This window comes from Dromiciops gliroides, chromosome 4, assembly GCF_019393635.1.
Source record: "Dromiciops gliroides isolate mDroGli1 chromosome 4, mDroGli1.pri, whole genome shotgun sequence".
Taxonomy (NCBI): Eukaryota; Metazoa; Chordata; class Mammalia; order Microbiotheria; family Microbiotheriidae; genus Dromiciops; species Dromiciops gliroides.
The window spans coordinates 307,636,737-307,650,112 of record NC_057864.1 but is presented as its reverse complement, the minus strand read 5'-3'; the positions used below and the strand labels follow the sequence as shown (position 1 = coordinate 307,650,112).

The 13,376-nt window shown below is 39.6% G+C and overlaps 1 protein-coding gene across 2 annotated transcripts in view; it reads right to left on the bottom strand.

Moving 5' to 3' along the window:
* The window catches only part of MRAP2 (melanocortin 2 receptor accessory protein 2), a 56,905-nt gene extending 44,088 nt beyond the window's left edge, over positions 1–12,817 (bottom strand). Inside the window, exon 1 of one of the 2 annotated variants that reach the window (XM_044005360.1) lies at positions 12,668–12,817. The gene's annotated coding sequence lies outside the window, so the exon portion shown is untranslated. Of the gene's footprint in view, positions 1–12,231; positions 12,343–12,667 lie in introns of those variants that run through there. The other variant, XM_044005359.1, reaches the window with a different exon arrangement.
* Positions 12,818–13,376: the final 559 nt, after the last annotated feature.

The window sequence follows — 13,376 nt, the reverse complement described above, 5'->3', positions numbered from 1 at the left end:
GCTATCAGAAGGATCTTCCTAAAGCACAGTTCTGATCATGTCACCCCTCTATTCAATAAACTCTACTGGGTCCCTATCACCTCTAGGATTAAATATAAAAATACTGTTTTCCTTCTAAAGTACTTCATAATCTGGTACCTTCCTATATTGTCATTATTATTTTTTTCTTGCAGCAGAGTTAAGTGACTTTCCCAGGGTCACACAACTAGTAAGTTCCTGAGGTCAGATTTGAACTCAGGTTCTCCTGATTTCCAGAACCAGTGTTCTATCTATTGCTCCACCCAGCTGCCCCCGTCAATATGTCATATGCCTTACTCCCTTCCATGTATTCTGAGATCTAGTGACCCTTATTTCCTTATTCTTTGCAAAAAAGGGGGGGGGAGACTTAGCAACTCTGATCATTACTATGATCCACAATTGCAAAGGACTCATGATATAAAATGCTTATCCACCTCCAGATAGAGAACTAATGGACTCTGAATGCAGATTGAAGCATGGTTTTTTTCCCCTTTATTTTTGTTGATTTTTTTGAGGGATAAGGGCTGCAAGGGGAAAATGGTTAATGCAGAAATGTGTTTTGTGTGACTAAAAATCAAGTCTCACCTTCTAGAAGAAGCCCTTTACAGTCCTCTGTAAGGGGCTAAAATTCTAGCTAGCCTGTCTAAAATATCTAATGAGTGGTCGCCAATAAATTATAAGCTTTAGCAAGAGTTAGACTTTTAAGCATTTATTAAGGAGAATAAGAATTTGGTGAAAAGAAAGAGAAAGGCCTAGATTCATCTATCTATCAAAGGGAGAGCACATTTCTAGCTCCCTTCTCTACCGGAGTCCTGAGGAAAGAGAGCAAGAGCGCCAGCCTTGCCCCGTCTTCCTCCCACAAGCAAACATCACTTCCTGATGCCAAAGAGTCCAATGTCTTGCCCTCAGACGCCTTCTCCTCATGGCAGAGCTTTGCTATAGTAAATCTCCAGCAGGTGGCATCATTCCAATAGTTACACCTACTTAGCCTTAGTCTGAGTCTTAATCTTCCCCTGAGATTGTCTCCAATGTATCCTGTATTTATCATGTTTGTACAGTTATTTGTGTGTTGTCTCCCCCATTAGAATGCAAGCTTTTTGAGAGCAGGAACTACCTGTGTCTTTCTTTGCATCCCTGTAATTTAGCACAATGCCTGGCACATAGTAAGTACTTAATAAGTGCTTAGTCACTGAATGTGTACTTAAGAAATATGTGGCTGCGTACAACAAGGCACATACACTGGCAAATGACGTCTCCAATACCATAATGGTCTACAGCCTTGATTTTCGACTTAAAAATAGATCCATATTTCAGTTTCTTTACAGCTGATAGCTGTCATTTTCATAGCAGACAAGAGAGGTGGGTAGAAAGGGGGTGTTTCTCTTTTAAAATAGATTATTTTTAAACTTTAAAATAAAAACCAAGTGCCTATGTTATCATTCTATCTTCTTAGTCATTCACACTGAGTAGTTTCTATTATTATAGGCCATAACCTGATCCTCTCTCTATATCTTCCTTTCTCCCTTTCACAGAAGACAAAACTATTTCCTGGCACAATATTTGCAAGCAAATGCCAACCTCACGGTATAATCACCACTAGCCTTACAGCTAGCTACATGTGTCCTCTTTCTCAATTCCTGCTCTGTCTCTTTGCTCCAGAAAGCACCACAGACCAATAAACCAGTCGAAAGAATCACCATCCCTTCATATGTTTATCCAGATGTTTTTATTTGTTTGTTTGTTTTGGCTTGAGGTGGCTAGCTGTTGCCAAGGAAATGCTTTTTTAAAAAGCAAATTTACTTTTCATATATGAATAAAGACTGGAACTGCTATTTTATTTAATATAGATAACTTCCAGATAAGGAAACTCCCTTTACCAATGCAAGTCAGCACCTTCTCTGTAATTTATAGTCTTAGAAAAATGGCCAGAGCACGAAGTAACTTACCCAGAGTCACACAGCCCATAGGTGTCAGAGGCATGGTTTGAATCCACATTGTCCTGGCTCTGAGACCACTATAACATTCTGCCTCTCTTATCTTCAGAAAGAAATACAATTTGAAGCTGAAAAATTCCCTAAACATGAAGGTTTCTTTGAATTTTTAAATTTAATTTTAATATTTTTAATTTATGGAATGAAACAAGCATTTCCATAACATAGTATAATAAAAAAGATGATTGCACATGAAACTGCAAGTCTATTATGTACAGTTTGCTATTCTTTCTAAATATATAACAAAATTATCATGTAAGTTTTTTTCTTTCCTCCCTCCCCACCCTAGAGATGGCTACCATTAGACACTAGTAGTTATGTGTGTGTGTGTGTGTGTGTGTTTTAAATTATTAAGCTAAACTGTGTCTTTATAAATTAATGGATACTTAAATTTTAATGACTATTGCACCCGTTTTGGCAGTAGGCATTTATGATTAATTAATATCATACATACCAGTAAAGAATTGACCAAGTATCTCTTTAACTTCCCCACTAGTCTCAGGCTTACAGGCCTACATACTTATACACCCCTAAGAGGGAGAGTGTGCACCAAAAAACAGCATTCCAAGCCAAGGGAGTGGGTCCAAGAAGCCAAGAGAGAGGAAGCCTCTCATGATCAAGGCTTTTATCCTTTTTTGATAGAGGCAGGTCACCATACATTGATCTAAGCTAATTGGTTATAGCATCATCCAGTTCCATTGATGGACATGATCTGAGGGTGGTCTAAAGAGTATACAAAAGGGAAAATTCCAGCATCTAGGTGTGTTTCTAAACAAAAGAATCAATCTTTATTTCCTTTTGTTCCCTTGGTCTCATCCCAGGCAGGAGCTGAATTTCCGGGGTGAGAGGAAGAAAGGATTGAGAAACTGATCTCTGGGTCCCCAAGAAATTCATTATTAATAATTATTTTCTCACATTATATATATATGTGTGTGTAAAATATATGTGTGTATATATGTATGTATATATGTATGTATATAAAATTATTCTATATAAGCTTCTGTGGTAAAAATTATTTGTGGTAAAAAATTATTGGAGTTTTAGCTGACTCGTTTGGGAGGGGCCACACCTGGTCCACCCTGAAGTTACATATGCTACTGAGGTCAGAAGAACTCTCCATAGGCAGTTTTTGAAGGACTTCCTCTTTTGGTGGAGGAAGATTGAATGCTTCCGGAGGGGAGGCTGAGGCGCTTCCGGAATGCTTGCTCTCTCTCTCTCTCTCTCTCTCTCTCTCTCTCTCTCTCTCTCTCTCTCTCTCTCTCTTTCTCTCTTCTGCCTTTCCGGTGGCGCGAGCAACTGCAGACATCCCAAGTGTGGTGAGTGAACACAAATTCCTTTGAATTAGCTTAATTGGAAACAATCTGGGGATTGCATAGACTTAGTTTAGAGTTAAGAGAATTTATCTGTATTTCATTTTCCTACTTCCTTATCTTTGATTTTTATTAATTTCACCTTTGTTGTTTAATTAATTCCCAAGTAATAAAATCTGATCCTTTTGTGTAAAAGGCTCCTTTCTTATAGGCCTGGGAGAAATATCTAAAAGTTCAGAGGGGAGGGAGCTTTGAACCTAAAGGTCCCTCATTATTTCTGGGACCCCAATATTTTGGCAAGTCACCCAATTAATGCTCCATATATTAAATTTTGGCCCTCGCACTTCTATTTATCAGTTATTTGATTTGATATGATTTGATTTTATCAGTTTCTTTTGATTTTAACAAATATTTAGAGAAGCAAAAATTGTCTAAATTGTGAAAACATATATCTAGATACTGGTTAAATGATGAAATGTCTATAGGCATACCTAATTGAAGCCATGAAGCAATTTTTGTCTCAATGAGATTTATCTCTACCAACTGCTCCTTTACTTCCCAGCTATACTTAGTTGCATACAATTTTCTTCTGTCTACAATAGAGTAAATGTTATATCAAGGGAGGAGATTGGTGTATTCCAAAAATTTCAAAATTTCCTATATTTGGAGAAAGCCATCAAGAATTCTTTTCTCATATTTTTCGTTAAGAATCATAAAATAAGATGTCAGAATTGGAAAAGATCTTAGATGTCATTGACCTGCCATCCAACTGTAAATTTCCAGAAAGATAACAATCCTTTTTGTTATGGGCCTGGGTATCAGAGGTTTTCTGGGGTAAATCAAAGTTTCTCCTTGAGAAACTAAACCAAAGGACAGACACACCTAAAGAGATAAGTAGAACTGGATTGGGACTGAGTTAGCTCCAGGACCACCACCCTTCATTCCAGTCTTCCCCACCCCTCAGGGAGATAAGATTAGGTGTGGCTGCTGCCTTTGTGGCACGAGGGGGAGAGAGATGGCTTGAGAGATCCATAGCTTCTCCTCACCCAATTTCCTCCAGCCACCACCAGTAGGGGATGTTCCTCCCCCAATAATGGAACTTCCCACAATCAGATGATCACCCCAATGGATCACCACCATCAGTCCTCTATAAAAGTATGCCTTTCTCCTGCTCAGGGAGAAAGGTACCTCAGAGAGCCATGCCTTCTTCCCATGAGGAGAAGTCCAAGTATTTCTCTCTTGGTTTCCTTACCCTAGCCCCTAAATAAACTATTATTTTATTCTAATTGATTTGTGTGCAAGAGGGTATAATTTTTTAAAGAGGAATTCTTTTTTTTTCTTGTATAAGGTATTTTATTTTTTCCGTTACATGTAAAGATAGTTCTCAACTTTTGTTTATACGAGCTTTACAATTTCAGATTTTTCTCCCTCCCTCCCCTCCCTCCCCACTCCCCTAGACAGCAGGTAATCTGATATAGGTTATATCTATATATCTATATATCTATATATCCATATCCATATCCATATAGATATAGATATAGATATACACACACATATATATACACATAATAACATTAATCCTATTTCTGGATTAATCCTGTTACAAGAGAAAAAATCAGAGCGGTGATGCAAAACCTCAAAATAGAAAAAAAAACAACAGCACCCAAAACAAAAGAAATAGTATGGTTCAATCATAAAGAGGAATTCTTAAGAACCCCTATCCCAAACCACCACAATTTCCCCCATAACACTTTTGAAGTAGCTTGTTTTACTATTAATTGTAAAAGTTACAAAGTTCTCTCATACAGAGAGACAAAATCTGTTTTCCAGTCTAGAATTTTTAGTCATTGACCCCAGTTCTGCCCACTAAAGCAACAAAGAACACATCTACTCCATCTTTTCATGACATTCCTTCAAATATTTGAAGACAGCCATCACTTCAAGTGAAAAAAACATGAAAAGTGCTTTGCAAACCTTCACGTTACATGAATGCTAGATACCCTATCCCATCCTCCCTTTCCCAGACTAAACTCAAATGCATGGTTTCCAGATTTTCCACCATTTTGTTTGCATTTGTCTAGTTTCTCTTGTTTGCCAATATCCTTCTTAAAGGGCTCAGCTCAAAACTAATAAAATTATGCATGTGGTTATCCTACCTGCACAGAAAGGACAATTTTGTCCTTTAATCTGAATACTATACTTCTATGACTACGACTTAAAACTTCATAAACATTTTAGTTATTCTATGACACATTTTTTTTCATTTTGAGCTTACAGACCCCAAGACTTTTTTTTTTCATGAATGGCTAAGAATCTGGGTTCCTTCCAACCCTTACTTACATAATTCAATTTATTTAAGTTAAACATTTATTCCTATTCAATTTCATCATGTATGGATCAGGAAAAAGGAGTAAGAAAAACTAAAAACTTACAGATTACATAGAAGCTTCATGCCTATTTTCATGAATAATTTTCTTTTTAGGAGAAAATTGGTAGATGCTGGACATGGCAAGTGCTGAATAAAATCACAAAAATGAAATTGATTGTATTTTAACAAACAGGAACTAATTTATTACTGATGCAGGAGTCATCCCTAAATCAGATGTCTGTGTATAATTAGACCACAATGAAAATGAGTACAAGCCTAGAAGAAAATAAAAACAAAATGATATTGCATATGATTAAATTATTAAATATGCTTATCCTACTTACACAAGCCATCCATGATTAAAAATGGGATGTGGATCAATTCATCAATAAAACAACAGGCATTCATCAGTAGGCACTTTGTGAAATGCCTACTATGTGCCTCATATATGATTCATTGTTGATGATGACTTGCTTCAGTCATGTATGATTTTTTGTGACCCCCCCCCATTATGGAGTTTTCCTGGCAAAGATACTGATGCCACTTTCTTTACCAGCTCATTTTACAGATAAGAAAACTGATGCAACCAGGGTTAAGTGACTTGCCCAGGTTCACACAGCTAGTAAGTATCTGAGGCCAGATTTGAACTCAGGAAAATGAGTCTTCCTAACTTTCAGGCCAGCACTCTAACCACTTTGTCACCTAGCTGCCCCTCATATATGATAGGCACTTAATAAATGCTCAATGAATTAAATTGAAAGAAACTATTACATATCACCAAGATCTATCTTATAGGTAAATATTAAGTCCAGAATAACAGTTTCCCTGGTTGCTACCAATGTCTTTTGAAAGATGAAATAAAGGAAATGTCAGATGTTCTAGTTAAAATCTCCTATTTTGACCATTATCTTGCCACTGCCCATTGCACTCATCTATAACTGGGAAAGATAATCTACATTCTCCATATCACTGGATGGTCTGCAGTATACTTCTATTTCTGTGTAGCAATATAATTTCTGTCTCTTCAGTTATCTTCATCCAAATGCTCTCTAATATGTTTGTCCTCAAACTCATGCATTTCCACCTAGTTATAGCTCTTCTTAATATTGTGATATATAAAGAAGTTTAAGAAACATAATTTCTAGGTAATTAATCATTTTATTAATAATGTTAGCATATGATTAATAAAAGAGGCCAGACACTCTTGAATGCCAAAGACCCCTCATGGAACCCACTCAATGCTTGCTTATATGCCCTTGGAAGGGTGGATGTTCCTGAGGATGGAAATCAGCTCTGATTGATTAACAATCAATGAGAGAATGACTATAATGTGAGGTGGACCTATTCTAATGAGGGTCTGGGGTTGTGACTCTGATCATTCAATCTTGGTCACAGAGACATATCTTTATACTTATGACCAGTGGATGAATCCATATTTTGCCAGACCTGTCAGAGTAAAACACAATGGGCCAGAATCCACCAATTCACCTAACTTTACCTTTTGAACAGATCTGAGTTCTCCCTCTCAGTATCAGACCTATACTTCAAAAGCTGCCTAAGTAATCTGCAGAGGTTGGTTTCTTAATAAGGAAGTAGAAAAGGAGAAAAACCTTTGTCCTAATTCAATGATCAGTTATTAATACATGAGTATTAGGGATACATGAATATTTGGTGATACTTTCCCACCATTTCCCTGGGATCTGTTTCTTTTGAATAAGTCATACCCATTTATTGCCATATTCCCATAATCTGTAGATGGATGGGTATATGGAAGGAAGGAAGAGAAAGGAAGGAAGAAGGGAGGGAAGGAAGGAAGGAGGGAGGCAGGGAAGGAAGAAAGGGAGGGAGGGAGGAAAAGGAAGGAAGGGAGGGAGGGAGGGAAAGGAAGGAAGAAGGGAGGGAAGGAAGAAAGGAGGGAGGGAGGGAGGGAAAGGAAGGAAGAAGGGAGGGAGGGAGGGAAAGGAAGGAAGGAAGGAAGGAAGGAAGGAAGGAAGGAAGGAAGGAAGGAAGGAAGGAAGGAAGGAAGGAAGGAAGGAAGGAAGGAAGGAAGGAAGGAAGGAAGGAAGGAAAAAGAAAGAAAAGGTACATACATACATAGAGCACTTACTAAGAACTTATTTTATGCCAGACGCTTTGCTAACTTCTAGAGATCTCGATACAAGTCAGTCTCTGCCCTCAAGGAACTTACATTCTAAAGGAACATATGTTTTAAAGGAACATATGAAAAGAAGCTGGGGAGGAGGGAGGGCAGAAAGTGTAATTAGGTGGGGGAGGAGGGGAATGAGATGTGTGGAGAGAGAATCCATGTATGAGTTTGGGAAACACATCTGGAATCCTTCCTAAAATGGTGGTCCCAAAGAGAGAATTGCCAATCAAGAGATGGGAGCTTCAGGGCAGAGGGCTCTTCAGGGTAGCAATACTGTAATTTTTTTTATGGTTTTATGTATACCTGATTCTGGGTTTATATGGGTAGGGTTAAATCTTGGTGGCCCTCTCAAATTCAGTTTCTAACCATCCTGATTAACTTAAACATCTCCTGTCAAACATGTTCTTTCAGACAGTCATATAGCGCACTCTGTTGTTTTTTGCAAGTACTCACCATAAATCATGATCAAGAAAAACAAAAAAATATTCTTCAACACATCTAGACAGCCAAACATCCATTTTTCTTATATTTTCCCCATCCAAACTCAAAAGTTTCAACAGGAACACTTACTACCATGCCCCAAGCCTTTAATTTCCCACCTAGAACTTCTAAGTCATTAGAGATACATCCCACGTTTCTGCTGGTGACTTCATTCATTTCCAGAGGAATCAGCAGAAATATAATGGGTAGCAGTCACTGGGTTTGAAGAATCTTTCTCATCTGTGGGGTACATATCCCAGAAAGCTACACACCAATACTTCTATACATTTGAGTAGGAGCCCCAACTACCACTAGGCTTTTTTCCCACCTGTGGTCAGTGGTAGGCTTCTTGGAATTTGTAAATCCTTATTCTTTTGCCTCTTTTTATATCCTCAGCACATAGCCCAGTGCCTGATACATAGCAAGCACTAAATAAATGTTTATTGATTATTGATTACAATTATTATTGCTCCCTAACTAGAGCTGATGCTTACAATAGGATCTAGGAAAGCATCTTATATTTTATCTTGTCCACCCTCTTCCATTTGTAGATGAGTTAATGGAGGCCTCAACTAGTTAGGCGTGTTATCCAAGGTCACAAAGGTAGTAAGTAGCAGGCCTGGGATATGAATCTATGTACCCTGATCCCAAATTCCATGCACATCCCACTGTGCCACAACTTCTCACTGTTTCAGAAGGTCGGTTCTTGTTCTCTTTAGAAAGATCCTCACATTTATTGCTGGAAAGAGTTCTTATTCTTTTGATGAGGGAGGTACAATGGAAAGATCATAGACCCCGGAGTAAGAAGACCAGTTCAAATGCCAACTCTGATAGTCCCTGTGTGGCCTTGGGCAAGTCACAACTCACTTCTTGGAGCCTCAGATTCCTCAACTATAATATAAGGGAGTTGAATCAGGTGATCTCTAAAGTTCCTTCCATCTTTAAATCTATAATCTTTTGTGTTAAGTTCTTCCAACCTCTTGACACTGGTTTTGATTCCCCTAGACTTCTTCAGAATTTTTTTTTTCTGACTTACCGAACCATGTCTTCCACCTCAGGGATGCTTCTTTCCTAATAATTCATTTTATTTTATTTTTCAATCTTAATATTTTATTTTTCCCAGTTACATGTAAAGATCATTTTCAACATTCCTTTTTATAAGATTTTTGGGTTCCAAATTTTTCTCCCTCCCTCCAGTCCCTCCCCTCTACCCAAGACAGCAAGCAATCTGATATTGGTTATATATGTACAATCACATTAAACATATTTCCACACCTAATAATTAATTTTAGAAACATTTTTGACAAACTGCCAGTTTTCAAAGACCTAGCTCTATCTCTTACCTAGAGAGGTGTACATCTTTTTAAATAAATTGACACTATAAGTGCGATAAAAAAAGAGGAAATAAAAATGTGTTTGTTTTCCATCCCCAAATTTCAAGCTAGATGATATATTGATTTATAAATTAATATAAAACATAATATATAATTATATTAATATAATATATAGCACATAATAACAATAATAATAACATGAGATTAATCATATATTGAGAAGTATGCTTTAATGGAGTTAGCATTGGACTGGTCTTTGGTTCTATTCCCAAATCTGAAATTCCTAGCTGTTTATTTTCATTTCATTTGAGGTTTTTTTTGTTTTGTTTTGTTTTGTTCATTTTGACATGACCCAGGATTTCATCTGTGCATGGAAGTCCTGGTGAAGAATTTCTACTACCAAAGCAGATCAGCACCTTTTTCAGCAATTTATAGTGTGAGAGATCAGTATAGTACATTTGAGAGGGAAAATGACTTGTTCAGGGTCCCACAGCCAATATGTTTCGTGATGTAAAATCAGGATCACAGACTTAGAGCTGGAGGGGATCTTTGAGGTCATAGTCAATCCCTCACCCCTTTTTACAGATCAATAAAGTAAAAGTCAGAGAAATGAAGTGATGTGCACAAAGTCATGAAGGTAATAAGAGAAGGAGACAGTGTTCAAACCTGGGTCCTTTGCTCCCTTACAAGGGGCATTAAATGCCAGATTTATAATTTATGTTCAAGGCAATTTGTTTTTGTTGCTGAGTTGTTTCAGTCCTGCCTGACTCTCCATGACCCCCGTTTAGCAAAAAATACAAGTAGCTGAAGGGGCTGGAGCCTTGGTCTTGGAGTCAGGATGACCTGAATTCAAAAGTGACCTCATGCTAGTAGCAAGTCACTTACCCTAAAGTCAAGTCTGCCTCGGTTTCCTCATATGTAAAATGAGGCTAATAATAACCACCTCCCAGGGTTGTTGTGAGTATAAAATGATATATTTGTAAATTGCTTAGTAGATGCCTGACATGTAGTAAGCACTTAATAAATGCTTAAACAAACAGCAAACAGTATAAGAATACCTTCTCTCCCTATCTCACAATGTTGTATATTCCAGCATTTAGCACAGTGCGTGGCACATAGTAGATGCTTATTATATGTTTATTGATTAGCTGCCATCATAGATTTGGAAAACTAAGAAGCTCAACAAATTTCAAAAATATCTAAATTTCTGGGGCAGCTAGGTGGCGCAGTGGATAAAGCACCGGCCCTGGATTCAGGAAGATCTGAGTTCAAATGTGACCTAAGATACTTGACACTTATTAGCTGCATGACCCAGGGCAAGTCACTTAACCCTCATTGCCCCGTTTAAAAAAAAAATCCATATTTGTATCACAGGCTGCCTTGTTGTTTTTGTTTTGTTTTGGTTTTTTAATTTCATCCGTACTGTTGTTCCCCCTCCCCCCGCCCAGGCTAAAATAAAATAAAATAAAATAAAATAAAATAAAATAAAACTGAAAAGATGCCTCCAAGGAGAAAGACACAAGTTCAACGGATTTCCTTCTGATGAGTAGCTTATTCCAGGAAGCTGTCTCATTGCCTGCCTGCGAGGTAGTGTGGAAAGCGTCCTGGATTTCAAATCCAGCCGTGCTGTTCATATTCCATTAGCTTGTGCAAGTCACTTTAGCCTCCGGGAGGAAGCTTCGGCTCCCTCACCCGTAAAAAATAAAAATTAAAAAATAAATCCGGGGTTGGTCTCGATGACTGAATACTAAGTTCCCTTCCAGATCCAAATTCTATAATTTCCCTCTAATTGAGCCTTTGGAGACTACTCTGTTTGCCTCACTCCATAAAAAATAAGGTGAAAGTCACAACTCCCTCTTAAAAAGAAAATCGTTGGGAATGACTAGCAGACAGCACCTCAACGCCGCCCCCTCCCAGACCCTCCCGAAATGAAATAAGCAGATGTGCATCGCCAGGTCAGGGGAATCCCAGGGAGTTTCGAAGTTTGATCTCCCACCGAGCAGGCGTCCTGAAAGAGCTGCAACCGCTGGTCTGAAGGCCACTGGCCAGGACTGGCAGCAGAAGCCGAGTGGCCCATGCCCGCCTTTGCCCCTGGGCCATTCCACTTTCCTAGAGCAGAGATCGCCACGCAAGAGTCTTCTGAAACGGCTAAACCACATCACTGGGGAGCGAAGGACGGAGAAGACAGGAAAAGTTCTTTCCGTGGGTGGGGGGACCACAGACACCCAAAGCCCTGGACTTACGACCCCCAGGGTTCCTTCTCCAGCCTATTTCCCCGAAGGCCTGATGTGTATAAATGCAAATTACCGGCTGGTGGGGATAATTGTCCACTTGGTCTCCCTTCCGCCCTAGCCCACTCTGCTCCCATCAAAAAAACAGACCACTTGCTCTCCAAAAACAAAACAAAACAAAACAAAAACATCCTTACATTACAAAAGCCAACACACTGCCACCAAAGCCGGAAACGCCTGCATGGGCTCCCAGTGCCCTGGCATTTCTGCCCCCACCCCTAGGTGGCACACCCTCGCGCCTACTGGTTGCCTGCTGCAGATAGGAGCTGTCAGAGTTGGGCGGCTGAACCTACCTGCTCGCCTGCCTTGCTCTCTCCAGATGTAGCTGCCCGCTGCAGCTGCCTCTGCTGCTCTGCCGGGCTGCGAGCAAGTTGTTCCCGGCCAGGGGAGGTGCGCGCTTCCGAGCCGCAGTGGAGGGAGGGGAGAGTGGAGGGCGGAGGGCGGGGGATGGTTGGGCGGGTGGAGGGATGGAGGGATAGAGCAGAGACAATAATAATAAAGGAGCGCAAATTGGGGGGGGGGGTCAGCGGGCACCTCTAACCCCCAGAGAACCAGGGAGCCGGCTGCGGAGATGTAAGAGATAAGGGTGGAAGGAGACTAATTCCGGGCTGCTGAGCTCTAAGAACCACTCGGATTCCCCAGAGGTAGGAAAGGCAGGAGAGGAAAGGGTAGCCCCATCTCCTGCTCTGAGGGACCAGAGGAATACATGGGAAAATATTGTCCACTCACCCCTTTTGCAGAGGTGCTTCTTCTCTTCGGTCAAGGACAGGAGCCAAAGGAGGGAAGGGGAGGAAAAAGGAAAAAAAAAAAGAAAATTTTAAAATCTTCAGTGATGGACTGACTCACTTTCAAAGCAACAACCTGCCTATGTCTCCCTTCTTCTGTCCTCCCCAGCTCTGCAGTGTGCCTGGCTGGCCAACTTTAGATCTGATCTAAAAGGAGGGGCATAAAAGCCAACTATGTAGAAAATTGAAATTCATATATAAACCGAAACCCCAAACCCCATTTTAGCCACTAGACTCAGCCTCTTTCCCTAGTCAACCCCATCAGGGCTCCTAATAATCCATCAAAACCTAGGGGGTAAAATTTTATCTCCTTATTTTTGTCCCCAAACCATTACAGGCAGAAGTACTAGTACATAGTCAAATGAGTTTAAAACAATACCCCCACTCGTACCCCATAGAAGAAACAAGGTAGACAGACAATCAGTGATGGGAAAATAGGATATTTCTGCTGGGGGGGGGGGGAAGCTGACATTTATGTAAATTTGTGTGTTGTGTATGTGTGGTCATAGCAACTTTTCAAGGTAGGTAGCCTTAGGCAAGTGCACAGGGTGGGAATGGACCTTCCTCCAATGGATATTATATGACTCAATTTTGTTTTAAGTAAATCTCAGTCAGTTTTTAAACATTCAATTTAGTTAAGTTCTGGTTTCTTT